We start from the raw sequence: 15483 nt of genomic DNA, 5'->3' as shown, positions 1-15483 counted from the left end.
TTTTTTTGATGACTTACTAGACAAAGTTTTTCTTCTATGAAAAAAATTAGACTAATACTGACCTTGATCAAGAAAGGGAAGAGGACACTGAGAAAACAATGGGTATAAATACTGTCATAAGTGTCTATAACACACATTCTTAAAAATTTATTGATAACATATAAAATAAAGAGAAATTAGTTCTAGATAATGACTCTGATTCACTAATCTACAAATGAGAGAATAAAAGGAGATATTTCTGAAACTTAATTCATAGAACAATTTTTAACTTCTCTCTAAAATTAGTGCAGGGTTGTTTGATTCTGGCTTCATTCCTGCTTTGAGGGCAGAATCTCCTAAGGAACGTCACAACAGTTCTGAAGTTGTGAAGTCAGCTCAGGTGCTGACAGGACCATGTAAATTCCATACCCCCTTCCTGGTGACTTCATGGCTGGGCGCAACCACGTTTCAGGGTTTGGAATGGATGCTGTCAGGGATGAGTTCTCAAGGTAACATTATTGTAAACATGGTTCTTAAGTTGAGGTCTGATTCTAATAATAAAGCTTCCATTTTGTTCCCTTGTCCACATCTCTACCTAGTATCTGTTCTGTTACCTGGAGCCCTATAATGGTCCCATTTGCTTAAATCTCTAACTCAATAATCAGCCCAGTCCTTCATTTTTTAATTTTTTGGCAATTGAGCACTGCTTTTATCTTGCTCTTGTAGGAATTTTTAACAACCACTAGATTATGTAGCTAAACAAGATTCAGAAACCTAGAATCAGGTGAAAGCATTAGAGCTGAGGAAAAATGGCAGACATGAAATGCAAAATCCAAAAGCGTTTTCCGTGTTGGGCATGCTCTGTAAACATTATCTGTACTGATGCAGGTATTACTGAGGACTCTGGACTCGCGTGGTGTTCCCTGGGCACAGTTCCTTGGGCTCCGACCTCCTCAGAGTTGTCTGATCATGTAGGCTTTCACAATACCAGAAGCTAGCACTGGTCCACTCTGTCTTCGTTTTGGTTCCTCTGAAAGCAAAGCCTGCGACCAGGACTTGATTACATGTAATTTATTTGGGAGGTGACCATGAGTAGCAGGAAAGAGGGAAGGTGTAGAGCATGACAAGAAAAATTGGTGCGTTACTGATGTCACTGCTATGGGCAGGATGGGCTCTATTTCACCAGAACCTCTGTGAAGCAAAGGGAACACCTCCAAGAAATGTTTGTGTGAAAAATGGGAGTCTGAGTATTTGCCCACAGCTGCCATCCCCATTGATTGAGATACTCCCTGCAAAGTCTCCTCTGCATTTCTAGGCTGTCCTTGGTCTCTTTGGAATGGTTTGTTTTCTGTCCATTATTTTGACTGGTACATCCCCTCCAGCCTCATACTGAGTCACAAGGAAGTCCATACAGCAGATCAATGCCAGAAACTCTGAGATCAGCTTCTAGTTTTTACATTCACTCTATTCTGTTTTCACTTTTCAGTGTCATTCAGATGAATAGAAGAGAGAGACACTGGATATTTTAAGTCTTTGCATTCTTACAGGTCTCTTTCTTCCAAGGCAACAAAAGCCAGCCAACTGCACACTCCATATGAGTCTATACTGTTGCCCCCATACTATTTCAAGTGATAGCACTACTGTCCAACCACATGCTTCTTCCTCCACCGTGATCAGAGTCTTAGTTTCTGAGATGCTACAGCCCACCCCTAGTTATCACCACTAGCATTTAATAGATGTTCTTATTTGTCTGGGGAGTGATTTAGGTCTAGAATTCCATTCTGAGGGTCTGTTCTCCCAGGACATTCTAGGAACCAACTGCCTTAATTTGAATTCTTCTGAAAGTAGAGCCTGAAATAGGACTTGGGTACAGGTAACTACTTTGGGAGGAATATCTCCAGGAAATAGTGATTGAGTAGAGAAAATGAGACAGGGAATATTAATATAAGGCTGTGTTGGGACTTTCCTGGTGGTCCAGTGGTTAAGACTTCACCTTCCAATGCAGGGGTGCAGGTTGGATTCCTGGTCGGGGAGCAAAGGTCCCACATGCCTCGTGGCCAAAAAACCAAAACATAAAACAAATAATATTGTAACAAATTCAATAAAGACTTTAAAAAAAATGGTCCTCTTAAAAAAAAAAAAAAGGCTGTGTTACTGAAGACTTTGCTATAGGCAACAAAGGCCCAATTCTGCTGGTACCTTGAGACCATATAATGCCTATACGTCATGGGAGTTGATTGTGGGCTGCTAAGTTGTATTGAAACACTGGATAAGAATAATGAGAGACTGAGAACTGTTAGCAAGTGGCTAAGTGTAATAACCAGGGAACTTTCAAGGTAGCATATCGAGATGCCCTTATTCCCTGTAGGGGAAGGGCAGATGTAGCAGGCTGAAGACCTAATTTTTGCAGTCTCAGAGCTCAGAGACAATTGAATGTTCAGAGGCGGCAGGTCTTTCATGGAATGCCAGGGCTATAGTGGGGGAAATCTAGGAACCTGAATGACAGGAGGAGAGATTTGGATGGATATCTCTGGGGATGTTTATGCTACAACGTATTTTAGATTCTCTGGGTATGCAGTGGTGACCCACCCTCCCCTGCTAAGGGCTAGCACTTCTGCAGAGCTGTAGGTGCTACTGATTCAGATCCTACCTTACACTCCATGGAAGTCTAGGATGCTTCCCCCAGCCTTCTCTCCTTAGCTGAGATCAGCCTTGCATAGCGGTCTGATGGCTCTCCCAATCTTACCTGGCTCCCCCTTTCGTACAGTCATTTCCCCTAATGCAGTGTTTGCACATCATTTAATCTTGTCTTGGCATCTGCTTCTTGCAGGGCCCAGACTACTATTAGAAAAGTATAAGAAAAGAGAGACAATTGAGATAGAACAAAATCTCTTGTTAAAAAACCCCTAGGTAAACTAGACTAAATTGTTTTACTCACCATCTTCTGGTAGCCAACAAAAGGAGAAGAAAGTCAGACAAAGAGAGAGGAATAGTTGAAAGATAGCAATCAAAAAACAACACAAATAAATGATAAAATGATCATGAACCCAAATCAGGCTTAGAAAGATGTTAAACAAGTGGAATGTCAATGAAAAGGAACAGTGAGAACAAAACAAAACACAAAGAAGAAATCTACAAACTCTGCTTCTCCTAAAACAAAGTCCTGTTCTGTAGAATAGGGAAGTAGTGACTCAGGAGGAAAGGGCATGCATCTGAGTGAGCGATTATTCTTCTCCAGGAATGGACTTATAACCCTGCATCAGTTTAGTCCTTTGTGTTATTTCCTAATGCTGTATTGGTTGACCTCAAACCTCGAAGGATATAGATCTGAGCTATATATGGTTATAAAACATCTGAAATCAATATTCTTATTTATGTCATCCACATGGATAATTGTTTTGATGTGATGGCCTCTGAATAATCAAGCTGTTTTATCTTTCTGGGGATGCTTCGTCACAATAGCGAAAAGCTGCATGCACCTACAGCAGGTGTGTGTTGTTTGTATCTCTTTATTAACTTTACTTTCATATCCCTAGAATTTGATTGTACTATAATAGTAATAGAGCAATATAGGGAAGGTACTGGTTGTGTGTTCATAGTGGTGGGGGTATTCTGAGTGTTATTAAAATCCTAAATATATGGATGAGTCCACTTACGGTCTTGTTTGTTGGTTTGAGAAATTAACATTCTTATAGTTATGACTGGAGGTGAGCTTTAGAAGAAATAATCCTTTAGCCATCTGACTAAGTTTTCTGCAGCTGTTGTATTACTTTGAAACATTTAAGTATACACTTATGAGTTTGGTTTTGATAGCTTTTTAGGCATTTATTAAAGAAACAGAAGATTTCTAATAATACTGTCTCTGGCAGTATATAACATTTGATACTGTTAATTTTTTTATAACATATTAAAATGTCATTTTTATCACATTATTCTCTATCAACAATACCAGTGAAAGCTATCTGCCCATCCAGGATCAATCTTTAAAATAAAGGTATAGCTACCCCGATTTTCAAATTTGGACTTAATCTGTTTTAAGAATAATACTGAAAATAAAAGAATGTATTTCTTTTTAAAATTTATTTATTTAATTTATTTATTTTTGGCTACATTGGGTCTTTGTTGCTGCGTGTGGGCTTCCTCTAGTTGTGGCGAGCGGGGGCTACTCTTCCTTGCGGTGTGTGGGCTTCTCATTGTGGTGGCTTCTCTTGCTGCAGAGCACGGGCTCTAGGCGCATGGGCTTCAGTAGTTGTGGCACACGGGCTCAGTAGTTATGGCTTGCCGGCTCTAGAGCGCAAGCTCAGTAGTTGTGGCACACGGGCTTAGTTGCTCCACAGCACGTGGGATCTTCCCGGATCAGGGCTCGAACCCGTGTCCGCTGCGTTGGCAGGCGGATTCTTAACCACTGTGCCACCAGGGAAGCCCAAGAATGATGTATTTCAAATTGACCTTTGTTTTAAAATAAAAGACAAATCTTGACAATAAGCTTTTTTAGTTGATCTCAAGTTGTATCAAACTAATTTCTTGATTAAAAAAATTGTCATTTGGACTGTTCTTTTACATGTTAGCCACGAAGAACTGTTGAGGCTCCTTTTTAAAAAAATTCCTTCTGTATATTTATTTGTGGTAGGAGAGTCCAGCAAGTGTTCACATCTAGAACATTTTACAACTTCATTTCAGAGAAGACGACTACGCCCAAATAATGTAACATTATGACCCATCTGGAGGTGGGGTCCTAAGAGCCTTTTATCCCATTATATCAGCTTTCTCCTCTTTCAGGCTAGAGCCCAGATCTCCATCTTGCCAAGAAAGTACATCTTGCCTCCAAGTAACAGATTTCTGTAATTCTAACTCTTTGGGGAGAAATATCCTTATCAAGTGGCATTTGTTGAGGGCAGAAGGAAAAGACAAAGAGCATCTAGGCCCGAAAAGGAATTGCTCTGTGGTTGCTTAAAAAATGAAATACTTCAACTTGTTCTTCATAGGAAGTAAAATCATTATGAAATCAATTATAAAGGAAGGATGCAGTAAATACTTAATTTATCCTGTGCAGTAAATTTGAGTATAGGTGCTATTAAATCCAAACTGCTGGAACAGTAATAAAAAGTCCTATCCCACCTACAATAGCAGTACTTTCATGTCTGACCAGTCATCCTTGTGTCAGCAAAGGAAGTGCATAGAATTACATGTTGCTTTGTGACCACATATAAACTAGTGGCACTTTTTGAGAGCAAATGATTCAGGTCTTTCCTTCCATTCAGGTCTTTCCTTTCCTAACATTTTGACAGTTATGAATAAAGTTGCCATTCACATTTGTGCACAGGTTTTATCTTTTTGCGGTACGCGGGCCTCTCACCGCCGTGGCCTCTCCCCTAGCGGAGCACAGGCTCCGGACGCTCAGGCCCAGCGGCCATGGCTCACGGGCCCAGCCGCTCCGCGGCATGTGGGATCTTCCCGGACCGGAGCACGAACCCGTGTACCCTGCATCGGCAAGCGGACTCTCAACCACAGCGCCACCAGGGAAGCCCTGTGCACAGGTTTTTGTGTGGACATAAGTTTTCATCTCTTACTGTAAATGCCAAGAAACACCGTATGAATTTTTTTTCTGTGACAGTAATTCTTTGTAATCTCCTTTTCTAATATATGCTATGGATTCTAGTATATGTATTATTGAGAGCACCACTATCGTAAGAAGTGTATCAGATTTAGCAATCTGGAGACTTGGGTTAGCATTAATTAGCTGGGAAATCCTGGGACAATAACTTTATTTCTCTGGGATTTTTTTCTCCTGTAATATAAGTATGGTCAAATCATACTCATTAAAAAATTATAATTATTTTATACAACTATAAAAAGCATTTATAAAACAATTTTAGCAGAAAAACATTTTTCAAATTTATACTGAATTCTAATTTTAATGACAGGCTAAGCGGAGATTCTCTAGTTGAAAGAGTTCGGCCACAAGCCAGGGTCTGCCTGGTCTCTCCCCTCCCCTCCTTCCTTTTTACATTATGGCAGCCCCCGAGCAAAACCCCAGAAGTTGAGTTTTTCACTTTATTTTGTGTACATTTTCAATGGATATTACTTTAGTATTTTATTTTTAATCATTAGCCACAGACAATTTAATTTTTAGTTTATTTCTGTTGCTCATAAAATGCTACCTCATCTTCGACTTCAGTTCATGGCTGTAGGCTTCATAGCTGGTACAAATCTCTATTCTGTACACATCTCTATTCAGTAGTGTGCCCAGTTGATTAATAATCACAGCATCACTCAGTTCTTTGGTTGACTTTACTTTGTTCCTGTTGGTTGGAATATCGGATGATAATGGCTGTTCCCAACCAAGAGTGTAGTTCCCAGTAATTGCTCTTACGATTGAGAATTGCATATTTCACATGGTACATATTTATTAAAATGTTTGAGAATATTCACTTTACCGTATTCTGTGAATATCTGCAATAGCCATGCCCTGCCAAAAATTGAGAAAATACATTTCTACGTATAGTGTCCTTACATGAGACAAATGTGTACGGTTGGTTATGGAATGTGTTTCTGTTCAACGCTTTTCCAAATTATTATATTAAATGTCTCATACTAAGAAGGATTCATTTTTGGTTTAGAAAGGTTCTTGGCTTGGCAAGCTTTTATATGTTTGGGATAGATACCCACTGAAAATTAATTCTGTATTTAAAGTAATCATAAAAGTAACTCTTCTAGAGCCGTCCCTTTATTTTTAACACAAAAAATGACTCTGTAAGTTATCTGATTTGTTGAATTAGGTTTTTATGTATTTGGTTTTCCTAAAGCAAGGTGTACATGAATATTAAACATCATCTCTTTCTTTTGCTTCTGACCTTAATACTTTTCTTGCGATCAGTAGAAACTGTGACAAATGTGTTGCCATCAGCGTATTATTTTTAATGTAGTTCTGAATTCTAATTATATTTTCCCTTGAAAATTTTTGCCCTTCAGTTCTATATAGTTTTCAGCTCTCTCTCCTGTGGATGGGCAAAAGTAGAAGGTAAACATATTGGATAGACTTAATGCTCTCAGTTTCTTTTCACTTTTCCTGCTTGCAAATCTGTGTTCCATATAAGCATATATTTTCCCCCTTGCTATTAAAGGTACAACATGCTTATAGAATGCTGTATTCTGGGGGGAGCCAAATGGAAAGATGCATCCTGGAAACTCTGTTTGGTCCTGCCACACCCCTAACCTTGTAGTCTCACAACCATTCCCGCCTGCCCTGTACCATCAAGGTCATCCCCGTTATGCCTTTTCCCCTTTGTAAGGCAGTGGCCCTGCATGTCACTTGGACTCTTAGGTGTGTGGTTCCATCAGAGTCAGTCACATTCCTACCCACTGCTCTCTCCTATCGGGCTCGTTCTCTCCCTTTTATATTTTTCATTGCACACACGTACTCTCTTGAGATGCTAGATATTTTACTTATATATCTCATTGTCTCCTTTCCCTCTGTTAGAAGGGAAGCTCTGTGTAGATAGATACGTTTTTGTTTTGCTCCTTACTCCATCTCTCGTTCCTAAAATAATAACACGCAGAGGAATCTTCGTATTTGTTGAAAAATGAATAAGTAAATCCCCTGCTGAATATTGCTCCCCTTTGTAAATCTCCCTTTCCCCTTAATCTCTCTAGTGAGAGATTGTGAGAGAGATGGTATATTAGTTAAGACAGTGGTAGCTGCTACGGCAGATAAACCCCCTAATCTCAGTAACTTGGGACAACAGTTTATTTCTATAGGACTTCCATAAGCCGTCTAAGATGAGTGTTCATGTCATCTGGAAGCACTGCTCCCGGCAGTACTTTGGAAATCTAGGCCCTGTCTGTCATTTGGCTCTACCCTCCTTAACGTGGGCTTCCGAGGTGACTGTGCTTACCTGCATCAAGCCAGCAGAGGGGGAAAAACCATGGATCATGGCACAGGGGCTCTATCATCACAGGTCACATTCCATTAGCTGGGACCTGGTATACCCCTCCCCTCCCAGGGAAGCTGAGAAATGCAGCCCTTCTGTAGGTCCCAGAGGAAGAGGAAGAAGGTTTGGTAAATAGCCAGTCTGTGTCATAAATGGGAACATCCCATTTATGGTGCTTTGTGGATTAAGACTTGCCTATGGTGTCTCATTGTTATTCCAACGAGATTCCATCCCAAAGAGATCAGGGAAGTGATACGCAGCCTCATTGGGGAACCTGCACAAATTCCTCATCAAAGTGTCTTTAGCAAAGCTTCAGTCTTCTCCCTGTCACCTCATTTGGACACTTTTTAAACAGTATTTAATTCCAGGATGTGACAATCTCAGAATCCAAACTGCAACATTTTCTTGCCTTTCTCACGTCCAATACCCAGAACCATTTTTAGTTTGTTTTTTTTTTTTAAATAAATTTTTATTTATTTACTTTTGGCTGCGTTGGGTCTTCATTGCTGCACGCGGGCTTTCTCTAGTTGGCAGTGAGCGAGGGCCACTCTTCGCTGCGGTGCACGGGCTTCTCATTGCGGTGGCTTCTTTTCTTGCAGAGCACGGGCTCTAGGAGCATGGGTTTCAGTAGTTGCGGCACACGGGCTTAGTTGCTCCGTGACATGTGGGATCTTCCTGGACCAGGGCCCGAACCTGTGTCCCCTGCATTGGCAGGCGGATTCTTAACCTCTGAGCCCCCAGGGAAGCCCCATTTTTAGTTTTTCTGATTTGACGTCATATGTGGCTAAGCAGTGCCAAGCACTTAATTATGAATTTGGGGAGGTGAGAGGATGCTGGACTAAAACTCAAGTTCCCATCGAGTGAGTTCTGCTCAGTAACAAACAGCAGCCAGGTTTGGGAAAAGAGCCTGGGGTTTTAAGTTGTCACCCAATATCCCACCAAAACAGTCTAGATAATTACTACTTACTTCAAATGCTAAGCGGGTAGATCAGATATTTGTACACTGTAGGAAGTATTTTTAAATGACAGCTTTTTGATGACTATTAAACTATGTGGGAGCGAAATGTTAGAAGGTTGCTTATTCAAGCAAATAGTAAAAAACATTTTTTAGGCACATTAACCATTGAAAAAAGAGAGGAAAGACTTCAAATGAAAAAAGTCACAAATCTAATATTAGATACACATATTTAGTGACGTAAAAATAGTGATTGCCTTAAAGGGCACTGGGCAGTCACCTAAAAGACCAGGCTTTCCTAGAGAAGTAGATTTGGCGATTGATACAGATACCTCCTTGAGTTTTAATTCTGCATGAAAAAAACAGCAATGCCAGTTTTGCCTTTCATTAGGAATACATGGTGGTGCCAGATCTGAGATGCATGAGTGTAGAGGCCGGCAACCCATCTCTACGCTCCTTCGCACATCCCTGATACCTCACTGATTTGACAGCATGGTGACGCCAGTGAAGCACTCCTTATGATTTGCCCCTCACGTGCTTTATTTAACAACATTTACAGACCCAGAGGATTCAGAGGTGGATAAGAGGAGGTCTCTCCTACAGAAGAATGTAGCCTAATGAGAGGCACAGGCATCACTGAACAGCTATGATATAAACCAGAGGTTCAGACAGGTGCCTATCCCTCCTGGACTCTGGACTCCTGGAAGGCAAGACAGTCATTCTCATCTTTGTGTCCCTACGGAGAGGGGCTGCCTGCCCATAGGGGCTGAAGAAATGCTTTTATTTCTCCTGGTACTTTCAAGTAAAAGGGGGTGGCATTAAGGAGAGTAGAAGCCATTATTCCCAGGCTTGCTGGCATTGGTTAGAATCTTCAGGCTAAAATGGGGTTTTTATTTTATTTAAAGATTTTTTTGATGTGGACCATATTTAAAGTCTTTATTAAATTTGCTACAATATTGCTTCTGTTTTATGTTTTGGGTTTTTGGCCACGAGGCATGTGGGATCTTAGTTCCCCAACCAGGGATTGAACCCGCACCCTGTGCATTGGAAGGCAGTCTTAACCACTGGAGTGCCAGGGAAGTTCCCCCAAAATGGGGTTTTTAAACCACAGAAATAATGACATTTGGGGCTGGAGAATTCTTTGCTGTGGGGCTGTCTTGTGTATTCTAGGATGTTTAGCAGCATCCAGGGCCTCTACCCACTAGGTGCCAGTAGCACCTCCCTGTCTCCTAGGTGTAACAAAATATTTCCAGGGAGGACAAAATTACTCCTGTTTGAGAACCATTCAACTAGAAGCTATATCTTCTCTCCAGGCTCTGCTTTTTACTTTCTGCATATTGATTATATTTACTTGCTGTAGGATACTCAATTTACCCCTTCACCTTAAATATTTAACAATTTTCTCATGTTAAATGTCACCTCAGCTAGTATGGGACATCAAGGCAGGGAGTGTGTCTGCTTTTTTTTAAAAAAGTGTGTGTCTTTTACCTACCATCCTCATGGAGCCTCATACCTTCTGTGGGGGCCACAATAAGAATCAGTAATGAGTGAATGAATGAGGCAGTTGCTAAAATCGTTGCATGTTCTTTTCTGCCCTGTATCCACAGCCTTACAGTGAGACTTTGCATTCCTCCCATAAAGAGGTGGTCTATTTCCCCACCCTATGAATTTGGCCCGCTTTCATGATTTGCTATGACCAATGAGATTGTAGCAAATGGGATGCAGGAGGAGACTTGAGATGTTCCTTCACATTGGAACATGTGAACTCCTGGGGGCCAGCCTGCTGGAGGATAAGAGACCATGTGAAGAGCGGTCCCATCATTCCTGAATGTGCCAGCTGAGACCATTAGAGACCAGCCAGCCCCAGATGACCACCAACTGACCTTTGATGCATAAGTAAGCCCAGCTCAATTTGCCAATCTACGGAATCATGAGCTAAAGAGATGGTTGTTGTTTTAAACTAATTTGGGGGATTGCATCTTAGATATCGAAAGTTAACAAGTGAATATTTCTTCACATTTTCATTCATTGGCGCTTAGGGCTTTTTGGTGGAGAGTGGATAAGAAGTGGTGCATTAGTTTGCCAGGGCTGCCATAACAAAGTACCGTAAACAGGATTGCTTAAACCAAAGAAATTTGTTGTCTCATAATTCTTGAGGCTAGAAGTCTGAAATCAAGGTGGTCAGCAGGGTTAGTTCCGTCTGAGAGCTGTAAGGGAGGAATCTGTTATAGTTCTTTCCTTTGGCTTTTAGGTAATTACCTTCAGTTTCACATGGCATTCTCCCTGCGTGTGTCTCTGTGTCCATATTTCCCCTCTTTATAAGAACACCAGTCGTATTGGATTACAGTCCACTCTAATGACTTCATCGTCACCAGTTACAGGTGCAACAACCTTATTTCCAAATAAGGTCACATTCTGAGGTTAGGACTTTAGCCTATGAATTTGGGGGGGAGGATACAATTCACTCCATAACAAGTGGGGAGGAAGATGACAGAAAATGAGCCGGAAATGATGCCAAATTGATACTTGTTGAGACTCTTATGTCTTCCTAAGGAATTGAAGTTTATTAATGTTTGTGCGGAAAATAGAGGGCCTCCAGAAATCCTTAATGTCGGTGCTACTATCCTATATCACAATTTTATTATGAAGGAAGTAGAAAGGCATGAGGATTATAGTGGTAAGTGGTTCAGTAAGGAGGCTAATTAAAGTAATTTCTCTTCAGTAAAGACCTGGGTTCATCCTGGAGAGGGACAGAAAAGAGACAAGAGGTGTTTGTGGGACATTATTGCTATAAATATGCTGTGGCTGTCAGTGGACACCTGACGTTTTATTCAGTTCTGGGCATCACACTTTAACAGGATGATAGGCAAGGTGGGGCACACACAGGCGAGCAGGAAAAGAGTCTTGATAACATGTCATACAGCTTAAGCTAGAGAGAGGGAAAATGCAGTGAGACTGATCAGTGCTTTCAGCACTTTGAAGGGCTGTCATGTGGGAGAGGGATTAAATTTGGTCTCATGTGGTCCAACAGAACTAGGACCAATGAGCGTAAACGTCTGACAGACATCTTTCAGCTGTAATATACGAGCTGAAATTCTTTAGTCAGAGCACCCCTAAGAGGTAACAGTTGGGAGATTTCTTCTGGTCCTGAGATTTCAAGTTCTGCTATAGCCAGAGAGAAGAGGAACTACTTTGTGTTAAGGTCTTTGCAGGGTCTGTGATGTTTATTATGTGACATTTAGGTGAGCAAACAGCTTTCTGTGGCTTACTCTGTGAATGGATTAGACCCAGACTTCAAACACCTTAAATGGTAAGACATTATTCTAATTGTCAAGTAATTAAATGACATCAAACATCAGTTTTGTGAGTTAAACAAAAGGAAATTAACCTCCCCTTAAATCCACAAGATATCTAAAAGCAGTTTAATGTTTAAAACTTTGATTTCTTTTCTATTTTGCCCTTGTAGTTTGTCCAACATAATTAACCTCTTATCATATGTTGCCTTATTTTCTAGTCATTTCAGTGTCAGAATTCATAAATGTAGTCTATCATTACATAATGCCAGAACACATAAAGATTTTGTTCCCTCTAATTGTTCTATTCTACCCAACTAGATTTTAACTTGCTTTTGAACAAGGACCAAAGACTATATGCTTTTTATTAACATGGCTTAGAAAAGTACTTTCAAGCTAATTTCCATGGTCTAATAAACATCATAAATAAGACAGAACTTGAATGTGTTGTTGCTTCATCTCCCAAATTATTTCATAAATAGAGACAAACAACACAAGTAGGTACATTTCTTAAACTAACAAAGTAATAAACCCGTCAATAATACTTATAAAGGGCCCTCTCTCTGCCCAGAGGAGTGCTGGTACCATGGGGAAGGGGGAGTGTCCTAAGATTCACTTGCTGTTTAATAGCTCAGAGTCTAGCTTGGCAGGCAGAACTGAGAGATCAGAAACTGAGTTCTCAACTGCATGGCAACGTGAAGAGAGATTGCAGTAGTAGTTGGGGCTGCTTTTAAAACTAAGTCAACTATGAAGGATGGGAAAAACAGAAACACAGAACGCGGATGAGAAGGAGAGAATGTCAAGAATGGGAATCTGTTTGAGCCAAAACCTAGTGTTGTGTGTTGAATTGTGTCCTCCTATATCTTTATATATACGAGTCCTAACCACTGGTACCTGTGAATGTGAACTTATTTGGAAATAGCATCTTTGCAAATGTAATCAAGCTAAAAAGAGGTCATACTGGATTAGAGTGGGTCCTAATCCAATGACTAGTGTCCCTGTAAGGAGAGGAAAATTTGGACATAGACACAAACGGGGAAGAATGCCCTGTGATGACGTGATGACAGAGGCAGAGATTGGAGCGCCGTATCAACAAGCCAAGGAAAGCCAGGAATTACAGGAACTATCAGAAGCTGGGGGAGAGGCGTGGAGCAGATTCTCCCTCAGGTCCTCAGAAGGAACCAACCCTGCTTATCCCTTCATTTCAGACCTCTAGTCTCTACAACTCTGAGACAATAAATTCCTGTTGTGTTAAACCACCCAGTTTGTGGCATTGTCATGGCAGCCCTAGGAAATGAATACACCTGGAGTCAGAAGAGCAAAGTACATCTTGGGAGACCTAGGTTAGTGAAACAGAGTGGGTGATGGGGAGGAAGGAGCAAGACATGAGTTGAGTTCTGTAAGAACTTTGCAGAAATTATAATCACGGGCAGTGTAGTGACTACTTTCCTATAGCACTGATTATAGGCCAGACACCGTTACAAATGCTTTACATAGGTTATCTCATTTAATTCTCACAACAACCCTTACAGGCAAATATTAATGTTATTCTCATCTTACAGATGAGGAAACTGAGTAAAGATGTTTAAATAACTTTCTCAAAGATACATAAATAGTAAGTGATGGAGTCAGGATTAGGACCTAGAACACTTGACCTTCTGACCTTACCTGCACTGGAGGTGACCTAAGATGCAGGAATTATGTCCTCCTTTGGGTATAGACACAAACTGTAAGCCCCTTATTTTCCCTTTCTCAACAGCCTTCTCTTATTAAAAATTTTTTTTCTGATAAAATGTTTAAAACCACTTTTGTTGGTATAACAATTTGTTCTGTAACTGTCTATAAATCAGAACTATTTCCTCTCACCTTAATACATTTTGTTTTCAGAACATTGACTCATAAGTAGTTCCTCTCTGTGTTAGGGCACACAGTCCCCATAATTTTGCTGATCTCTTTACTCTTCTTGTCCAAAGAGTATGTTAATTGCTTCAGGAGTCATACTTTCCCCAGCATGGTTATAATTAATTGAGAAGACAAGGCTTGGATAACCAAAGCAAAATCACATCTTGTCATCCATAGTAATTCCCCCCTAAGGATTTTCCCAGTGTTTCTAATTAGAGGAAAATGAGCCAGCACATTAGATGCACTCAAATATGATTGCCAAAAGTTCTTTAAAGTGACTTTACTTCAAGTTTTAATTATATATATATATATGTAGTTATATATAGCCATGGTTTTGGCTGCTATCTTATGAATTTAAAGAGAAAAATCAATATGAATGTCATGGTTAATTTAGATTAAACATCATAGGAAAAACTGATTTTCCATAATACTTAATAAAAATATAACACAAATATATTATAAAAATATAGTTTAAAGGATAGTGTATCTAACTTAGGGGGAAAAGCCATAAAACTTATGGATAATAGAGACAACATTTGCAATGAAAAGGGAGACAATACGGTTTTTTTCAAGGAGAAAAGTAGGATGCTATTTAAAATAATGAAGTAGTCCTTCCTTGATTTAAAAATTATATGTGGGTTTTAGAGTTAATTGAAACAAAACACAAATATTGTGCTCTTCTGTTATTTACCTCATAGTTCAGTGTGGCATCAAGGAGCACACACACGTGTAATTTCTAACAACTTAATTTTAATGGCTTATAGATTGCCGAGACTGGGAATAATATCAACAAGTCATTGATACAGAACTTCCCTTGTTTCTTATTTTTTTTTAACATCTTCATTGGAGTATAGTTCCTTTACAGTGCTGTGTTAGTTTCTGCTGTATAACAAAGTGAATCAGCTATATGTATACATATATCCCCATATCCCCTCCCTCTTGCGTCTCCCTCCCACCCTCCCTATCCCACCCCTCTAGGTGGTCACAAAGCACCGAGCTGATCTCCCTGTGCTATGCAGCTGCTTCCCACTAGCTATCTATTTTACATTTGGTAGTGCATATATGCCCATGCCACTCTCTCACTTCGTCCCAGCTTACCCTTCCCACTCCCTGTGTCCTCAAGTCCATTCTCTATGAATGCGTCTTTATTCCTCTCCTGCCCCTAGGTTCTTCAGAACCTTTTTTTTTTTAGATTCCATGTATATGTGTTAGCATACAGTATTTGTTTTTATCTTTCTGACTTCACTCTGTATGATAGATTCTAGGTCCATCCACCTCACTACAAATAACTCAGTTTCGTTTCTTTTTATGGCTGAGTAATATTCCATTGTATATATGTGGCACATCTTCTTTATCCATTCATCTGTCAATGGACACTTAGGTTGCTTCCATATCCTGGCTGTTGTAAATAGAGCTGCAATGA

The sequence above is a fragment of the Delphinapterus leucas genome, chromosome 12 (genome assembly GCF_059928025.1).
Source record: "Delphinapterus leucas isolate spDelLeu-1000000601 "Yukka" chromosome 12, BTC_Dleu_Yukka2, whole genome shotgun sequence".
NCBI lineage: Eukaryota > Metazoa > Chordata > Mammalia > Artiodactyla > Monodontidae > Delphinapterus > Delphinapterus leucas.
This window is presented reverse-complemented; position numbering follows the sequence as displayed.